The sequence below is a fragment of the Mustela lutreola genome, chromosome 11 (genome assembly GCF_030435805.1).
Source record: "Mustela lutreola isolate mMusLut2 chromosome 11, mMusLut2.pri, whole genome shotgun sequence".
In the NCBI taxonomy this organism is placed as follows: Eukaryota; Metazoa; Chordata; class Mammalia; order Carnivora; family Mustelidae; genus Mustela; species Mustela lutreola.
The window spans coordinates 6,602,603-6,622,706 of record NC_081300.1 but is presented as its reverse complement, the minus strand read 5'-3'; the positions used below and the strand labels follow the sequence as shown (position 1 = coordinate 6,622,706).

Below are 20,104 nucleotides of genomic sequence, written 5' to 3'. Positions count from 1 at the left end.
ACTCATATGAAAAAAAAAATGTGCATATGGAACATGCATATTTGGTAAAAGGTAAAAGGACATTGATTGGAGTCTGCACATGTGTGGGTGTAGGTTATACAGTTATAAATTCTGAGTACGATACTGATTCTTTTTGATTGGTTTTCTCTTTTTAATTAAGAGAATAATTTAATCAAATAATATTTCTTGAAGAAGTGCAGCACTAGGTAAGGCAAACACATTCTGCTGGATTAAGATTTAGTGATTTCCAAAATACTTTGGGATATAAAATTGTTTTTGCTTTCTCGGCATATTGCAAATTAACTTTGCTTTAAATAAATATATTCTTGATAATTTTTACATCCCTACTAAAATGTTCTATTATTGGTATATGTAAGTCTGAAAAATATAAGTGCATATGTAGTACATAAGGATAAAAATTTACATGAAATATATCAACCTGTATGTTAGTTGTTCCTTTTGTTTTCTTATACATTTTTTTAAAGATTTATTTATTTATTTATTTGACAGAGAGAGACACAGTGAGAGAGAGAACACAAGCAGGGGAAGTGGGAGAGGGAAAAGCAGACTTCCACGGAGCAGGAAGCCAGATGTGGGGCTCAATCCCAGAACCCTGAGATCATGACCTGAGGCAGAGGCAGATGCTTAATGACTGAGCCACCCAGGAGCCCCTCTGATACTTTTTTTGTTAATTTTTACTTCTCTATAGTTTTTTTTATGCAGTCATTACTTTTTTTGTCCTTAAGTTGAAGTTGACACATTCTAATATATGTATAATTGAAAAATGATCACATTTGTATAAAAATACCTCCTTATTTTTTTAAAGATGGAAGCTGACATGCTTTGTCACCATATTTGACCAAAGAGAGGTATGTTTTATCAGACAGAATTTAATCTTCAAAATGTGAAAAAACAAAACTAGTTTTAAACTTAAGGCTGCCATATTTCCTCTTAATGCCACTGTATTTATTTACACTGATACTTATGTATTAAATATACTCAGTTTATAAAGGTTTAAAGTTCTGTATTTTCTCCACTTAGCACATGAGTTATAAAAACAGACAGGTCTTTAGCTTTTCAAAGTCTTGTCACATCATTGCTATTACTCACTTGTGTTTGGTGCTGTTTACACTCTCTTCATATTATGTTTGTCTTTATGATAATGAGTAAGCAAAAACCAAATTGTATTATAAATGTAGATGGAATAATTCAGGAGTGAATTATCTAGAATAGTATTATCAAGTATTTCACTTGTATCATAAATGTGGGCCGTTTGTATTTACTGCAAAGTTCCTATTTTGATAAGTAAACAAATTAAAGCCTACTTATCAAAATGTGACTTTCACAGCAATTATCTCCCTGTGCCGTGGTTATATCATGATGTTTTTTTTTCTTCTCTTTACAACATTACTTTGGATTGAGGGATCAGCCATCAAGATCGAAATGACAAAGTGATGGACGATGATCAAGGCAGAATAGAATCTCTCTTGCTCTTTCATGGCTCACATGGCCTCTTCTTTACTAATATCAGCCAAATTTAGTTGTGTCCAAAACATCAGCAAACAAGACTAGAACCAAAAGCAGGGAGAGGAAAGATGGATAAAGAATGTGCCATATTAGCTCTGGCACCTTGGGGACACTGACTCCTTCGGTGAGTTTATCCATGCTCAGTTGCCCAAATTCAGGTTCTGGAAGTCATGCCATTGAGGAGCAGAATAATGTAAAATCTACCATTCAGCAAGTCATATTCAGACAGTCGGATACAATGAGTAGTAGGTAGGTTCCAATCCCTGGAACCTTGGGAAAAGTTCAGGGAAAAGAAAAAGAATATTCACTATCAGTTCAATTTTGCTAATGTGTATTAGTGTATTAGCTCCCCTTGCTAATACACTCCAACAAAAAACATGGTGTTCATGTGAATTGACTCCACCCCAAGATTAAGTACTTATTGAGTATGTCAGTGAATTATTTTCAATTTTTTTGATAAATGTATCAAACAGTCTTCACAAAGAAAGTAGAAATTTATTGTGATGCCAAGAATGTACAAAGATTTTTAAATGAATTTTATTTATTTTAATTTTATTTTTTTCTATTTTATCCTATTCTATTATTTTTTTTAAAGATTTTATTTATTTATTTGACAGAGAGAGACACAGCAGCAGAGGGAACACAAGCCCTGGGGAAAGGGAGAGGGAGAAGGAGGCTTCCTGCTGGGCAGTGAACCTGATGCAGGACTTGATCCAAGGACCCTGGGATCATGACCTGAGCCAAAGGCAGACACTTAATGATTGAGCCTCCCTGGTGCCCCATGAATTTTATTTTTAAAAATTTTTGAGTATAGTTGACATATAATGTTGCATTAGTTTCAAGTGTATGGCATAGTGATTTGACAAGTCTGTAACATTATGCTATGCTCACTACAAGTGTAGCTACCATCTGTCACATACAATACTATTACAGTGTCGCAGACTATATTCCTGGTGCTATGCTCTTTATTCCCGTAACTTACTCTTTCCGAAACTGGAGGTCTGTATTTCCTACTCCCTTTCAACCACTTTGCGCATCTCTCCACTCTTTTCCTTTGCATCCATCAGTTCTCTGTATTTATAGGTCTGATTCTGCAGAGACTTCTAAAGTAGTAATTTTACTATGTGGTCTTCTTCAATTACCTTAATTATTTTCCTAGAATGAAAAACCATTTTTAATGTGAATTAAAAATGCAAATCTTTTTAATAATAAACTTTAAATGTTTAACTTATTAAAGACTTGTTTCACATACTATCAAAACCTTTATTTAGTAATTCAGTTATGAACTTTCATTATTGGTATTTGCCTATTTATGGGTACAGGGTCTTTATCACCCAACATATAGATAATTACGAAATACAATATTTAATTTGCATCATTTCTTTAAAAATGTAATCTTGTCAATATAATTTTTGTCTTATATTAACAAAATAATTAAACCATAATTATATACTAATTAACTTAAAATATAACCTATATCTTAATCCTAAATACACAGAGAGTTAAGCATGAAAAAAAGGGAAATAAAACCAATTTGTAGACTTTTCTTATGAAGATTAGCACTATTAATACATCTTTAAATAATACACTCAGATGAGCAAATAGATTGTGTATTTTATTTAATCTGTACGTACCTATATATGAAGAAAATGATATAATCCTTAAATCCGGGTAGTGGCACATTTTCATTTAATTCTGTACTTTTTCTGTAAATAATAAAACCCAGTTATGAAACATTTTTTAGAAGTGTCAGAAACAATGAATAACATGTTCTAGGAAGTTCTGTTCCTTATTTCAAGTCTATAATGTTTGCTAAGGAGAGATTATTTAGCAAAGTGAATAAAAGGACAGAGTAGCAGCTATGAAGTCAGGTGACAGGGCCGATTTGCAGACGAAGCAAGAGGCTAAGGGCCTTGAAACTTGGTCAGAGCAGGCTCTTCACTAGCAAAGGGATTTTCCAGAGCCTGCTTTAGTCAGCTACTAGCTTCTTTTTCAGTGCTCTTCAATTAATCCCAATTTTACCACTTAAAGTATAAACCTATGGAGAAGTTTTATGATAAAGACTTATAAAATCATCTTCAAAGAGTTAGGAACTAAAGAACCTACACTTAACAGCAGACTAATTGAAATAACTGGTGAGCTAAATAAATAGAGTTTTCTGTTTACATTTTTATGTGTAGTTATGCCCTATGATATATAGAAACTTACCTGACATTTCGCTATTCACATTTTAACATTTCCTATAGGGGAGATTGTAACCTTCTCTATATGATATTCCTAACAATCTTCTGAAATATATGTTATTGATGGATAAGATATTTGTTTATATAAAGATGTGGGAAATATTAAAATCACGTCAGGGAAATAAATGTGAGCCCATCAACATAATTCTTTCATTTTATATTCATTTTCCTTTCCAAAGTTTTTTGTGTTACACTGCTTTTGTAATCATTTTGAAAAGACTACTTTCTCAGTAATGGACAGGTGCTTTCACTGATGCAAAATCTGGATTAAGTAATCATTAAAGACCACAGCTGCATTTGGGGCATGAGGGGTAAATTAGTTGTCTCAGGAGAATGTCTGTTGAGAACAATGCATGCATTTAGTTGTATCGTTTGGACTATCACACTTACATCCCAATCTCATAAACTCTTGAAGATGACCTATTTTTTTTTAAGATTTTATTTATTTATTTGATGGAGAGATCACAGGTAGGCAGAGAGGAAGGCAGAGAAAGAGAGGGAAGCAGGCTCCCTGCTGAGCAGAGCCTGATACAATGTGATGTAGGGCTTGATCCCAGGACCCTGAGATCCTGACCTGAGCTGAAGGCAGATGCTTAACCCACTGAGTCACCCAGGTGCCCCAAAAATGACCTATCCTGTGTCTTGCTAAGGTGTGATACATTGTATTTTAAACCTAATTGGATGTACTGGATAGACATTTAGAGGAAAAGTTGTATTCCCACCAACATTTTTATTTTATATATTCCTAGAAATCTGAGCATTTAATATCACAAAAATAGGGTATGTGGGAAAAGATACAGAACATTTTATTTTGTTCTCTTAATTTGGAAAGCTTGTCTATTTTAACTATATGTGCTATATTCAGATACTTAACCATGCCAGAAAGTTATATTTCAAGTGGAAAGAATTCACAGAAATTTTCCTATTTTTTCCTCCTGGTTCTCAAGGAATGATTATGAGGACTTTGGAACATGTATATTTGCATAGAATGATTGTAAGGCCTTTGGAACATGTATATTTGGATGTAACAATTATAAAAGTGATTGTTTTATAAACTATTATCGTACGGGTATCAAAATATTACATAGTTCATCACTGCCTTTCTAGAGCTAGAGTTCTTTTGATGTCTTCATCAAGAAAACAGTCTAGGAAAAAACTTATTAAAAAACAATCTAGGAAATCTAGGGTTCCTTTAGCAGAAAAGATACACAGTTTAAATTACTGTTTGGATTCCAGGTTTATTAACTTCTAACCTTGGGGCAGGGAGCAGACAAAGCAACATCAAAGAAGAGCCCAGCACTATTTGAGCACGCAAGTTTCAGTGGAGATCCAGGGTACGTGTGGCAGACCACTGTGAAGAGCCCTTCAGGAATGATACAAGGCTCACTGCTCAAAATACGTTTGTAAGCGGAATGCTTCAAGGCCTTAGTAAAACAGCATTTGATTTCTCATGAGAATCTCTTGCTGGAGCAACAGGTCTTAATTAGGAATATAAATAATAACATCCCTCAGGAGGGCTATGGAAATCATCGGCCCTGTCAGAATATTAACGTTTTACTTTACCACCACCCCCCTCGCCCTGCACAGTACTGTCCCTTACATCTGAATCCCTATGTTCTAAGCTAAATTACTAATGAAACTTTCCATGCTTTCTGGATCTGGTGATGGTCAAAATTAAACTAAACATTTACTTCTGTAGTTATCAACCCATGTGACTCCATTAAAGTGTGGAGACCCTTCTACTCTGTAAATTCCCAGATTTAATTCATAACAGAAAACACATTCGAACCTTTTTTTTTTAATACTGAGTCCTACTGGTCATTCACAGAACAGGCTTTAGCTGCTGCTGTTGTAACGATTTGTACATTATCTTCTCTCCTCCCCCGTCTGCATCCTGATGGAAAGTGAGGCCAGTGCCTGGGACCGGGAGAGCTTGTGTAGCTTCGGCTGAAGTCTTTGGGGCAGCCACAGGGGTAGCATGTGGCTACAGTTCTTGCATCTGACAGGCTGATGGAGACAACCCCCATCACTAGTCAAAAGTTGGGTGGTTCAAGTTGTGATAAAAAATGGGGTTTATATGAAGCATGGACCTGTGTTGTATATTGTTTGCTCAGGCTACCAAAAGAAACAACCACTAGCTGAGTTGCTTAAATTAAAAAAAAAAAAATCATTTTCTTACAGTTTTGAAGGTTAGGAATTTCAAGATTAAAGTGACAACAGGTGAGTTCCTTGTGAAGCCTTTCACATGGCTTGTAGATGGATGTCTTCTCCCTGTGTCTTCATGAGGTCTTGCCTCTGTATCCATATTTCCTCATCTTCTAAAGACACCAGTTATATTGGACTATAGCCCACCCAAATGACCTCATTTTAGCTTAATCACCCCTTTAAAGATTCTGTCTCCAAAGATAGCCACATTCTGAGGTGCTGGCTTATGAAGTTTCGGGCACATAATTCAGCCCAAAAGACTATGTCTAGCCTTGTCGAAGACGTATTTGGAATGGCCTCTGCTATACTCCAGACCATCCTTGTTGCTGCCAGTTCAGTGCTAAATAAAACAGAAAACAAAGCCCCCCCCAAAAAAAAATAAATGGAAGAAGGAATCACTGTAATGGTAATATTCCTGAAAGCCCTACAACACGTAAATCCTGATTCCTAGAAGCAGAAGATGGAGTGAAGCTTGGTATCTATCATGTGCTTTCCTAGTGAGGGCGCCTGCAGAACGTTTCCAAACATGTGAAGTGAGTGTGAATTGAAAAGAAAGCAAAACATAATCCCCTTTTTCAAAGATTTTCTTTGAAATACTGCAGCCATCTTACACCAATAAATGCACTGAAATATCATAAAAGTGAAGCAGCTTATTCTTAATTGAACAAAGTTTAACCCTAATGGTACATATGTTTGTGTATTTTTCTAAGAAGTTCAGTGTAAATATGCTTAGCTCTAGCATCCTAAGAACATTTATGGAATTCAGAATGAGAGTTTTAATATAGGACTTTATTATATTCACACAAATTACAGTGACCCCTGACCCTCCAACGAGTCACCCCACTTCCATATTCCCCTCTCCTTGAATATGGGTGGAACCAGTAACTGCTTTTAGCCAGTAGAATATGGTGAAGTTGACAGGAAAGCCACTCTGGCAATTGTTATGTTAGGTAAGACTCCATCTTGTAGTTTGCAGCAAGAAATTCTCCTTCTAGCCTTGAAGACTCAAATAGCTGTGTTGTCATTGGTTTATGGAGAGTTGCACGTGGCTGCCTAGAGTCAAAAGTGGCCCTGCCAACAGTCATTGAGTAAGTGGGATCTTGTGTCAGCTGCTGGGAGAGGAGTCCTATGGACATCCTGAGTGAGTCAGGGAGCTTGCCTTTCCCAGTTGAGTCTCAAGATGAAAATGCAAGCCAGTGGATACCTCGACTGCAGCCTTGTGAGACCCTGAGCAGAGAACCAAGTTAAGCTTTGCTGGGACTCTGTCCTTAACCATGGAAACTCTGGGATAATAAATGTGCATTGCTATAAGGTCCTAAATTTTGTGGTAATTTTTAAGCAGAAATATATAAAACTAATACAGCCAAAATATTTTTAAAAATTGTCAGGCAATTGATATCCCAGGACAAAGAACATCCAAAATGTGTATTTGCCTTGGTAATAAATTTCTTTGAAAATGGGTGAGTTTCCTGATCTCAGAATAATAGCATTTCAAAAGCTATTATTTCACCACAAAAGACCAGTTACCAATGTAGAATCTTGAGTGCCCCCTTCCTGCTGACTTATTTCACTAACTGTGGTCTCATTATTCTCAGACCTTGGCGTATCATGAAGTCAGACTTCCGTTGTTTCTTTTCTCGAGTGTTCTTCTCCCCTTTTCTCTCCATCTTCTCACTCGGCTCAGACCTCTGCCCTCGGTCTTTGCCTCCTCTTCCTCCACCTGTCTCATTATCTGACTCCCAAAGTAGGTCAAGAACTACACGGAGTAATAGAAATAAATGGTTATCTGCACTAACATAAGTTAAAACTGATGGCCTAAAGGTTGTATAAAGTGGTGAGGTGTGTAAAATGCACAATTACATCAACCAAGACTGTAACAAAACAATTGGTTTATTAGCTCACTTTGGAAGTGTTTTTCCTCTGTAGAAGGTGTAAAATAAATAATTCTACTAATAGTAATAATTATAAATGTAATTAATAATTAAGATAAAAAAATATGTATGGTAGTTATTGAGCTTTGAGACACTCTTTTGCCCAAAGCTATGAAATATACCCTTGCAAATAGATGGTAGTCTTATGCTATGTTTCTATATATGTGTATATAAGTGGGTGCATGTATATGTATATTTCTGTATTACTTACACTTTTTTTTTCTTTCACATTGACTTGAGTAAAGATGTAGTAGGTTGCTTTTGGATTTGTAAAAATGAACAGTGGGTGAAGTCATTGCCACCACGGTTGGCCTCCAGACGGAACCAAATGGATAGCACACCTGTGTAAGGTTAAAGAATGATAGGCTGCCTGTCAGGGATTGTAAGCAAGGTGATAAGATTGAAATGATTAATCTGGTTATGATAAAACCAGTTTTATTGGGTTCCATGATTTATGAGGAAGTGGGAACTGTAAGAAAATGCAGAGATGGTTTGTTTAAAGCAGGATGAGAAAAATGAAAACAAAAACCAAACACTCTTAAAAAAAGTCGATACTATTCCAATAAGATATAAATATAGTAAAATTTATGAGGATGAGAAGTCAAGAGATTTTGGAATAATAAATATTGCCAGGTGACACAGTTAATATTGTCTTTAATTGGTAAGCTTTATTTTCTTAAAATATTTAGCCATCCTACCTCCATCCATTTAGGCACAAAAATATGTAGAAATCTGTAATCTAGATCAAAAAATGCCATGTTATCTCTGCAACTTCTGAGACATAAGAAAAACATTTTTTCATGACAAAAATGATTATTTACAGTTCTTGACCAGTAGTCTTTTAGAGTGGTTACATCACATCTACATGCAAGAACCCCCATAGATGACTTGTCATACGTATTTAAATAGGTGTTTAGAGCTAACAGCCTATTCTTTAAAACAAAAATGACTTTATTTCAGAGTAACTTTAGACTTACAGAAGAGTTGTAAAGATAGTTCAGAGAGTTTCTGTATATCCATCTCCCAGCTTCAATTAGTGTTATTTTAAATAGCCATCATAGACATATCAAAATGAATTTGCTAGTGATGCACCATTATTAATTAAACCACAGATCTTATTTGTATTCCACCAGGTTTTCCCCAACATCCTTCCAATCCAAGATTCAATTTAGGATACAACAATGCATCTTTTTCAACACATATTCTTAGTCTTTTCTAATATAAGTTGGTTTCTTGGTCTTTTCTTATGTTTGGTAACCTTTGAACTTTTGAGAAGTATCGATCTAGTACTTTGTAGTCCTTCAACATGGGTTTTTCTGATGTTTTCTCAGGGGTGGGCTGGGGTTTTAGATTTTTTTTTGTGTGTGTGAAAAATACCACAGAGATAAGTGTTCTTGTTCTATCAAGAAGTACGGGAGAACTGCACTTGTTATGGTTGATATCATAATCATAATCACCTGGTTTATCATAATCACCTGGTTTATAAGAGGGTGTCTGCCAGGTGTCCCCACTGTAAAGTCAGCATTCCTCCTTTTGCATGTTCTATTTGTTACAAGTCACTTGCTAAATTCAGGACCTGCAGAAGAGGAAAGGAATTTACTACTTCCTAGAGAAAGGAGTATTAAGGAATTTGTAGACATGTATCGCAGTAATTAACTGTATTTGGTGGGCGGTGATTGAGGTCATGCAAATATGCACTTTTTTCTTACTTGCCTACAAGAACCATTAGTGCAATGTTCTAATAGTAATTTTCTATTTCCTTTCTTTTATACTTATTATTTAGAAATTTTATGAAAGGAAGATTTGTCCCTTTTGTCTCTTTTGTTTTTCTTTTCTCCTTCCTCCCTTCTTTCCTTCCTTCCTTCTTCTTCTTCTTCTCCGTCTTCTCCTTCTTCTCCGTCTTCTTCTTCTCCTTCTCCTTCTGCTCCTCCTCCTCCTCCTCCCCCTCCTTCTCCTCCTCCTTCTTCTTCTTCTTCTTCTTCTTCTTTTTCTTTTTTTTTTTTTTAAATTAGACTCCATGCCCAAGGTGAAACTCAAACTCAAGACCATGAGATCAAAAGTTGCAGAGTTGCAGTCTCCACTGACAGCCAGCCAGGAACCCCTCTCCCATTTATTTATTAATTCATTGTTTATATCATGGGAATGTCTTATGGACTCATGGGCATTTATTTTACTCTTTAGATTATAATCCTAAACTATCCTTATTTATTTTGTAACTCAAACTATTCTAGTTTTGGCCATTGGGAGTTTTTTTTCAGCTTCCATCCTAAGAAAGAATTGGTTTTGATTTAATAAATTTTGATAGAAAATGATGTTGGCTAATCCTAATTTTTAACAACATGAAGGTGTATATTTACTCAGTTTTTTTTTTCTTTGTAGAAGTATTAGTGGGGTATTGGTTCATCTTAGTTTTATTGATGAAATATCTTAAGATAGAACAAAATATTTATTTGTACCTAAGAGATGCAGTCCTATAACCAAGCTTACTTGAATAGCCATGATTTATACATGGGCTTTTAGGTGACACTTGTGGCAATGACAACAGTGATAATGTAGAAAAATAGTAAAAATGGGACATACCTCCTGAGATGTGTCTAGTGCAATGCTTCATGTATGTAACAGTAGCAAGTTTTATTTTTTAATTCATGAACTGCACCAAGTTTTTGAAAATAATTTAACTATATAATCTAAAGAAGAATTTATTCATGATGTTTTCTTAGGATAATTTAATAGTGAACTCTACAAGCCCTCTTAAAGGTAAAATCGTTGAGTGGATCAATGATTTAACACATAGAATATGTTTGATTCTTCTTTAAAAACAACCAAAGACCATAGTAGGCTACTTCTTTCAGGTTAACTTCGGGTGAATTTGCAAAGATAACTGCCAGCAGTGCAGAGGCTACTTTTCTCATCACCCACTGTCTAGTTTTTCAATTTTAAAGCACAACCCAGCTTTTAGTTTCTAATTTAGCCTTTAAAACATTGCTTAAGCCTAGAAGATATGGGCTTAATTACTTGCTTCTATTGTAAATTTTAAAATACTTAGCCCATTCCAAAAAATGTATATACAATATTTCAGTTCTCTTAATTACAACAAACCTAATGTTGGAAAATTAAAACACCAATGATAACTTTTTGATTACATGCACATTATTTCAGAAGGGTCAAATGCACATTTTCAATAGCAATCACATGAAGTTATAGGTATAAATGTTATATCAGAATCCCTAAGACTTAGTACATTTAACATATTCAAGAAGTCTTGGGGAGTATATTTCACTTTGTCTTTACTTTTGTTCTCAGACCCGTGTTTTCAATATTAGTGGAGGTATATTTAGAACTTAAGTATATATTAGAAGTAATTAATGGCAGATTTCAAGAAAAAGTAAACCAGAGTTTGTTTTTGTTTGTTTTAATTAGGGGTGGGTTTTCTTGTTGTTATTATTATTGTTTTGGAGGTTGGCTTTTAAAGGAATTTGAAGTCTATTTTATTTTAGTTATTTATGTTCAAAAACTGTGCCAGAATTTTGTTGCTATTTTCAGGGCCATGTCATTACAACCTAGATGTTGGGCTACTTTTAAAGACAACTTTACAGAATATGGGACACTTGGGTAGTACAGTTGGTTGAGCATCTGACTTTTGGTTTCAGGCTCTGATTCAGGATCTCAAAATAGAGTCCCATGTTGGGTTCCATCCTCAGTGTGGAGTCTGCTTGGGTTTCTCTCTCCCTCTTTGTGTGCCCCTCTGTAGTAAATAAATATTTAAAAAAAGATACTTTACAAAACACGGTAAATTGGATGTTTAAATTTTTTAACATTTAATTTTTCTTTTTGAACAATAATGGACACACAACATTATATTAGTTTCAGTGGCCAACATAATGATTTAACATTTCCACACATTGAAAAATGATAACCATGATAATTCTAATTTACCATCTACCAACATACAAAGTTATAATTTTTCCCTTATAATGAGACATTTTTTAAATAATGAGACATTTTAAGATTAATTCCTTAGAAACTTCCAAATTTCTTATAGTTTGTTATTGAATATAGTCATCATGTTGTATATTACACCCCCATAATTTAGTCTGTACCTGGAAGTTTGTACCTTTTGATACCCTTCATCCATTTCACCCATCCTTCCAGACCCCTCCCCTCTGGCAACTACCAGTCTATTCTCTGTATGGGTTTTGTTTTTTGCTTGTTTTTTAGATTCTACATAGAAGTGAAATCATATAATATTTATCTTTATCAGATTTATTTCACTTAGTGTGATAACCTTAAGGTCCATCATGTTGTGCAATGGTCAGGATTCATTCTTTCTTATGGCTGAGTAGTAATTCATGTGTGTGTGTGGGTGTGTGAGTATGTGTCTCTCACATCTTTATTCTTTTATCCATTGATGGATACATGGACACTTAGACTGTTTTTATGCCTTGCAAATAATGCTGTAAATACTGCTTCAGTGAACGAAGGGATGCAGATTTCCTTTTGAATTAGTGTTTTTGTTTTTTCCAGATAATTAACCAAAAGTGGAATTGGGGATCATATAGTAGTCCTATTTTTAATTTTCAGGGGGAAACTTATACTGTTTTCCATAGTGATCACATCAACACCAACAGTGTGTAAGGATTTCCTTTGTTCCACATCTTTGCCAACACTTGTTATTTCGTATCTTTAGGATGCTGGCCATTCCGACTGGCGTGAAGTGACATCTCCCTGTGGTTTTGATTTGCATTCCCCTGATGATGAGTGCTGTTAAATGTCTTTCACATTTCACATTTCACAGCAGGTGGTGCTTGTTGGCCACCTGCATGTATTCTTTGGGAAAATGTTCAGATTCTCTGCACATTTTTAATTTTATTATATTTAATATACTTTAAAGTTTTTACAAATTCCATTAAACAGTGTTATATTAGCTTCAGCTGTACAATATAGTGATTTAAAATTCTATACCTTACTCAGTGCTTATGATGATAAATGAGATCTTTAATTCCTGTTATTTACTTCATCTATCGCCCCACCCTTTTCCCCTCTGGCAACCATCAGTTCTCCTAGCAGAGTCTGTTTCTTGGTTTGTCTCTCTCTCCTTTTTTTCCCTATGTTCATTTGTTTTGTTTCTTCCACATATGAGTAAAGTTGTACTTGTCTTTCTCTGACTGATTTTACTTATCATTATATTCTCTAGTGCCATCTTTGTCATGACAAATGGCAAGATTTTATTCTTTTTTTACGCCTGAATGATATTCCAGAGAGTGTGTGTTCAGGGGTGAGAATATGTGGAGCCACTTCTCATGTGTCTGTTGCAGAAAGGTCACTTGCATTTTGTCTTTGGAGAAAGGTCCGTGGATGTCTTCTGCCAGTTTTTAAAATTGTATTACTTGTGGGGCTTTGTTTTTGCTGTTGACTTTTCTAAGTTCTTTGTGTATATAGGATACTAGTCCTTTTCCTGACATGCCATTTGCAAATATCTTTTCCAGTTCAGGAGGTCGTTTTTAGTTTGTTGTTTCCTTTGCTGTGCAAAATTTTTTGTTTTGTTGTAGTCTCAGTAGTTATTTTTGTTCGTGTTTCCCTTGCCTCAGGAGACATCTGGAAAGACACTGCTTCAGCCAATGTGAGAGAAATTATTGCTTATGCTCTCTTCTAGGAATTCTGTGGTTTTGTATCTTACATTTACATTCTTAATCCATTTTGAGTTTATTTTGTGTATTCTTTAAGACAGTCATCCAGTTTCTTTTGCATATAACTCTCCAGTTTTCCCAACACAACTTGTTGAAGAGACTGTCTTTTCCCATCGTATATTCTTGCTTCCTTGGTCAAAGATGAATTGACAATATAATTGTGGGTTTATTTCTGAGCATTCTGTTTGTTCCATTAATCTACATGTCTGTTTTTGTGCCAGTGCCATACTGTTTTGATTACTACAGACTTGTAATATAACTTGACATATGGAATTCTGATACTTCCAGGTTTTTGTTTTCCCAAGGTTGCTTTGTGTAATTGGGTTCTGCTGTGGTTCTATACAAATTTTAGGATTATTCTAGTTCTGTGAAAAATGATATTATTTCAATATAAATTACATTTAATCTATAAATTGATTTGTATAGTATAGACATTTGAACAGTATTTGTTTTTCTAATCCAGGAGCATGGAATATCTTTCCATTTCCTTATGTTATATTCCTTTATTTCATCAATGTTAAATACTTTTCAGAATATAGGTCTTTCACCTCTTTGGTTTAGTTTATTCCTAGGTATTTTACAGTTGTGGGTCTAATTGTAAATGGGATTGTTTTCTTAATCTCTGTTTATCCTGTTTATGAGTGTATAGAAATGCAACATATTTATGTACATTGATTTTGTATCCTGTAACTTTACTAAATTCATTTATCAGATTGGCGGTGTCTTTAGGGTTTTATAAATATAGTATCATGCCCTCTGCAATTAGTGTAAGTTTTACTTCTTCCCTACCAATTTGCATACCTTGTATTTCTTCTTGTCTGATTGTTATTTCTAGGACTTCCAGAACTCTGTTGAATAAAAGCAGGGATAGTGGACGTGCTGCCTTGCCCCTAACCTTAGAGGAAAAACTTTCAGTATTTTCCCCTCGAGTATGATGTTTCCTGAGTTTTCTTCATATAAGGCCTTTATTAAGTTGAGGTATGTTCCCTCTAAACCTACTTTGTTGAGGGTTCTTATCATGAATGCAAGTTGCACAATGTCGAATGATTTTTCTGAATCTACTGAAATGATCATATGGTTTTATCCTTTCTCTTATTGATGTGACATGATGTGTTGATTGATTTGCAAATATTGAACCATGCTTTCATCCTGGCAGCAAATGCCCTTGATAATGGTGAATGCTTTTTTTTAAATATATTGTTTGATTTGATTTGTTAGAATTTTGTTGAAGGTTTTTCCATCTATGTTCATCAGAGATATTGGGTTATAGTTCTCTTTTTTTGTGCCAGTGCCAAATCTGTTTTTGTGTCTGGTTTTGTATTGAGGTAATGCTGGCCTCATGAATAGGTTGATAAGAATAAGTATTAACTTTTGTTTAAATATTTGGAAGGGTTTGCCTAACAAAAGACATTTGGCCATGGAGTGTTGTTTTTTGAGAGTGTTTTGATTAGTGTTGCAGTTTCTTTGCTGGTAATTGGTCTGTTCAAATTTTCTATTTCTTTCTTTAGTTTTGGTAGGTTATATGTTTCTAGAAGTTTATCCATTCCTTCTAAGTTGTCCAATTTGTTGGCATATAATTTTTCATAATATCATCTTACAGTTGTTTGTATTTTGGTGGTGTTGGTTGTTACTTTTCCTCTCTCATTTGTGATTTTGTTTGAATCCTCCTTCTCTCTTTCTCTTTCCATTATGAGTCCGATTAGAGGGTTATCAGTTTCATTGATTTGCTTTATTGGTGGTTGTTGTTTCTAGTTTTGGTATCATTTATTTCTGCTTTAATATTTATTATTTTCTTCCTTCTGCTGTTTGCAGTGTTGTTCATTCTTTTTCTAGCATCTGTCCAGTTATTAATTAGATTTTTATTATTGTTGTTGTTATTGAGCTCTATGACTTCTTTATGTATTTTAGACATTAGCCCTTTCTCAGATACATGATTCGTAAATATTTTCTGTCATTCAGTTGGTTGCCTTTTCATTTTGTTGAATGTTTGCTGTGCAGAAACTTTTTAGTTTGATATGAACTTATTTATGTTCATTTTTGTAACTACTACCTTGGAGGATGATCCAAAACAAAACAAAACAAAACCTTACCAAGAATGATGTCAAGGAGCTTACTGCCTGTTTTCCTCTAGGAGTTTTATGTTTTTAGGTCTTAATTCAAGCTTTTGATCCATTTCAAGTTAATTTTTGTATATGGTTTATGGAAGTGGTACAGTTTGATTTTTTGCATTTTCACCATTTGTTAAATAGACCATCCTTTTTTCAGTGTACTTTCTTACCTCCTTTGTTATAAATTAATTGACCATATGTACTTAGTTATTTGTTTTGTTTTCTGGACTCTGTTCTGTTCCATCTTTGATCCTCCATCTTATTCAAGCCTGCACAATGACTTTCCTTGATGCTACTTGTTCTAGGTCCCTTGGAGGTTAAAGTATGCCTTGACCAGAATGCAGGAAGGCTTTTTCTGATCATCCTTACAGTGGTATACAGAAGATCCCATTTTAGATAGTAACCAGTGCACAGAAGATCCCACTGTAGATAACTAGGAAGATGACCAGTGCACAATGCTCCCTGTAGATAACCACCCTGCGACCTCACCACCATGTTCTTTGCTTTATGAAAGCTGTTGGTTGAGATCTGGACAGGGCAGAGAATAGCTATGGAGGGAGGAGAAGGGCTGAGTACAGCCTGAATAAAAGCCTGTGTAAATGATAGAGAGTGGCTTGCTTTTTTTTTTTTTTTTTTGTCTGAAAGTGTCTTGCCAAGTTGGAGGATTCCTTACTGTCATTCCTTCACTTTCTAACAACATTTATTTGTCTTTTCTTCAATTTCTATTTTCAGTGTCCATAGTTCTCAGTGTGTGGGTGTTTCCCCTCCTTGGTTACATTTATTCTTAGGTATTTTACTATTTTTGATGCAATTGTAAATGGAACTGTTTTCTTTCTTATTATTTTCCCCCAAGTTTTTATTTAAATTTCAGCTAGTTAACATACTGTGCAATATTAGTTTCAGATCTAGAATTTAGTGATTCATCCTCAGTGTCCCTCACTCAAGTGCCTTCCTTACCCTTCCCCTGTTTAAACCATTCACTCACTCCACCCACCAGTCCTCCAGTAGCCAGCAGTTTGTTCTCCAGGGTTTAGAGTCTGTTTCTTGGTTTGCCTTTTTCCCTGCACCCCTCCCCCAACGCTGAAACTGTTTGGTTTTTTAAATTCTACATATGAGTGAAATCATATGCTACTTGTCTTTTTCTGACTGACTTATTTCACTTAGCATAATATCCTCTAGCTACACCCATGTCATTGCAAATGGCAAGGTTTCATTCTTTTTAAGGGCTGAGTAATATTCTATTCTGTATATATACCAACCACATCTTCTCCAACCACCTGTCAGTTGATGGACATCTGGGCTTTTCCCATAATTTGCTTATTGCTGATAGTGCTGCTATAAACATTGGGGCACATTTTTTTCTTTAATTCAGTATTTTGGGTAAATACCTAGTAGTGTATTTGCTGGATTATAAGGTAGCTTTATTTTTAACTGTTTTCTTGATTTCTTTTTCTGGTAGTTTGTTGTTAGCATATAAAAATGCAGCAGAGTCACCACCATTATGGAGCATTGGGTTCCTTTGGTTAAAGTGTTAATAGAAAAATGGGTCACCTGGGTGGCTCAGTTGGTTAAGCATCTGTCTTTGGCTCAGGTCATAATCACAGGGTCCTGGGATTGAGTCCCACATCAGGCTTCTTGTTCAGTGGGGAGTCTGCTTCTCTCTGTGCCTGCCACTACTCATGCTTGTTCTCTCTGTCTATCTGTCTCTGTCTCTCTCTGACAAGTAAATAAATAAAATCTTAAAAAAAAAGAAAAAGAAAGAAAGAAAGAAAGTGAAAAAAGTGTTTGGAGAAAAGAAAGGACTAGAGAACCCGCCGGAAGATAAATGCTTTGGCCTGAAAGTGACACTCCTAACTTCCCAGAATTACTGGGCAATGCTAATCAGATTCCTTATGAGTCAGAAGTGATTATAATCCTGTATGTTCAAAGGAACTGAGAGATGCTTGTGGGAAGTCTCAGGTGTCTCTACCCCAATCTCAGAAGTAAAGCTAAAAAGATGAGAGGTTTGCTGAGAATTCTTCATAGATGCCTTCAGTTAATTCAAATATATCAGTGGAACAAATACAATGACTGGATTGCCAGATTTCTTATCCCTTATAAGAATGGCAACAACATTACATTTATTTTTGTCATTGTGCTTTTATTTTTTTAGTTGGCTAAAAGTGGCCATCAAAGTGGCATTGTTTGAGTTTAGAACTTCCAAATGTAAACACTTGCAAATTCAGAGAAATTATAAACTTATTTGAGATTAAGACCAATTATATGAAATAAAAATACATGTTTTACATGCATACCCAGCATGAGTTCAACTAATAATTACACACAAAACAATAGTAATAATCAGACTGAGTCCTTCAAAATGGATATATCAGCAAGAAATACTATGTGCTTCAACCAAAAAGTTTCTGTGGTGCTATTTAAAGAAAAAAAAAAGGAAAAACTTCATAAAATAATAATTAAGTTCAGGAAGCTTATTTTTTTCTCATAAAGGAGGATACTTACTTTATCCTAAGTGATACACAGAGTACCTTTTTTATTTTTTATTTATTTATTTTTTAAACTCACATTTTTAAAATGTATTTTACATATTCCCTGAAATATGATTTGAATTAAATAATTTTTTAATGCTTCTTGGCCTTTTGGCTAAGATCAAGTGTAGTAAATAATTTTAATGTAATAAATTTAACTTTTGCAAAAATAAATTTTATTTTAAGCATATTGTTGAGGGCGCCTGGGTGGCTCAGTGGGTTAGGCTGCTGCCTTCAGCTCAGGTCATGATCTCAGGGTCCTGGGATCGAGTCCCGCATCGGGCTCTCTGCTCAGCAGGGAGCCTGCTTCCCTCTCTCTCTCTCTGCCTGCCTCTCCATCTACTTGTGATTTCTCTCTGTCAAATAAATAAATAAAATCTTTAAAAAAAAATATTCCTGTCCTCGCATTTAAGCATATTGTTGAGTAAGTTTTGATGAAAATAATATACTGAGTGTATCTATAGATATACACATATGTGTGTGTGTGTGTGTGTGTGTGTGTGTATGTTTAGCCAACACCTCAATGAAGATATAGAGCATTTCTCTTGCATAAGCACTTTTTTTTTTTATCATTTTATGTTTGGTTCATAATCTCTTTTTGATAATCACTTTTATAAAATGTGCAGTAATGGGGAATTTTTAAAATATTAAACTATAGTGAAGTGCAAATATTTTACATGAGCTTGCTAAATAAGTAATTTCTCAGGCAAGAGCCCATGTTACATTTCCACATAAAGTCTGTTATTTAAAAATATTTAACAGGAAATTCAGGCAGTTAAAACAAAACAGTGCTAATAAAGTTATGCTAGGTGATGTGAGAACCATTCTAAAATATAAAGAACTTGAAATTATTAAGTTTTAAAAACACACTCATAGTACATGTGTAATGTATGTCATAACAGGGTCCCTTGCTGTTACTTAGATATCCAGGCTAGAAAAGATTCCAACATCCTATCATGTTACCATATCACGAGAAGATATTAGACTTCACCAACAGAGGGGAAACATATGTAGATTCATATGCTTGATAGGTCTTAAGTACTTTCACCTAGAATTGGCACATTACAGTTTCAAATTTCATTAGCTAAGACAAGCCCCATGACCATCCCTACCTTCAAAGTTGAGGGAAGGAAATTTTTTTTTTTCTCTCTTGCTTAGCCATATTGAGGTTTAATTGATATTGTGTAAGTTTAAGGTGTACAATGTAATCATTTGGTATTTGTATATATTGTGAAGTGATTACCACACTAAGGCTAGTTAATATTTCTATCATGTCACAGTTACAAAGCTTTTATTTTGGTGGCGATAACTTTTAAGACTTTCTGTCTTAGTAACTTGCGAATATACGGTACCTTGTTGCTACCTATAGTCACCATGTTGTATTGCTACTTTCCTATAATCTGTCTGTTCCTTTGAAAATATAACTGTAAGTGTCACAAGGACAGGAGAACTGGAAAGGTCTCTGAATGCTAAAAATATTAACCACAGATACTCCAATATAATGTTAAATATTTAATCTAATTCAGATCTTACTAGATGTAAAGAACTGTGTCAAACATTGACAGCCATCAGTGTCTTGCTATATGCTTACAAAAGATATGCCAAAAAACCTGAAATTGTCATAAATGTGAGAAATGATTTGAAAAACCTCTATGAAATCCAAAGCACCTTGATTATTTGATAGGAAATATTTATTTCTTTGGTTTTGAGTTGTTTGTTCTAATTATTAATATTAGAAAGAAGAAACACATGAAAATGACAATTGTGGATTTGGTATTTGGTAAAAAGAACTGTAATGTTGAGGTTTGAATATGCTAGTAATTCAGAAAAGATGCAGATAGTTTTATTTGTTTCATTTTGTTTCAAATCAAACAA

At 34.6% G+C, this 20,104-nt stretch overlaps 1 non-coding gene across 1 annotated transcript; it reads left to right on the top strand.

Annotated features, from left to right (window-relative positions):
* The first annotated feature begins 18,324 nt into the window (after window positions 1-18,324).
* Window positions 18,325-18,506, top strand: LOC131812009 (U2 spliceosomal RNA). The gene has a single exon (XR_009346239.1). It is a non-coding gene; the product is annotated as a U2 spliceosomal RNA (small nuclear RNA).
* The last annotated feature ends 1,598 nt before the right edge of the window (window positions 18,507-20,104 follow it).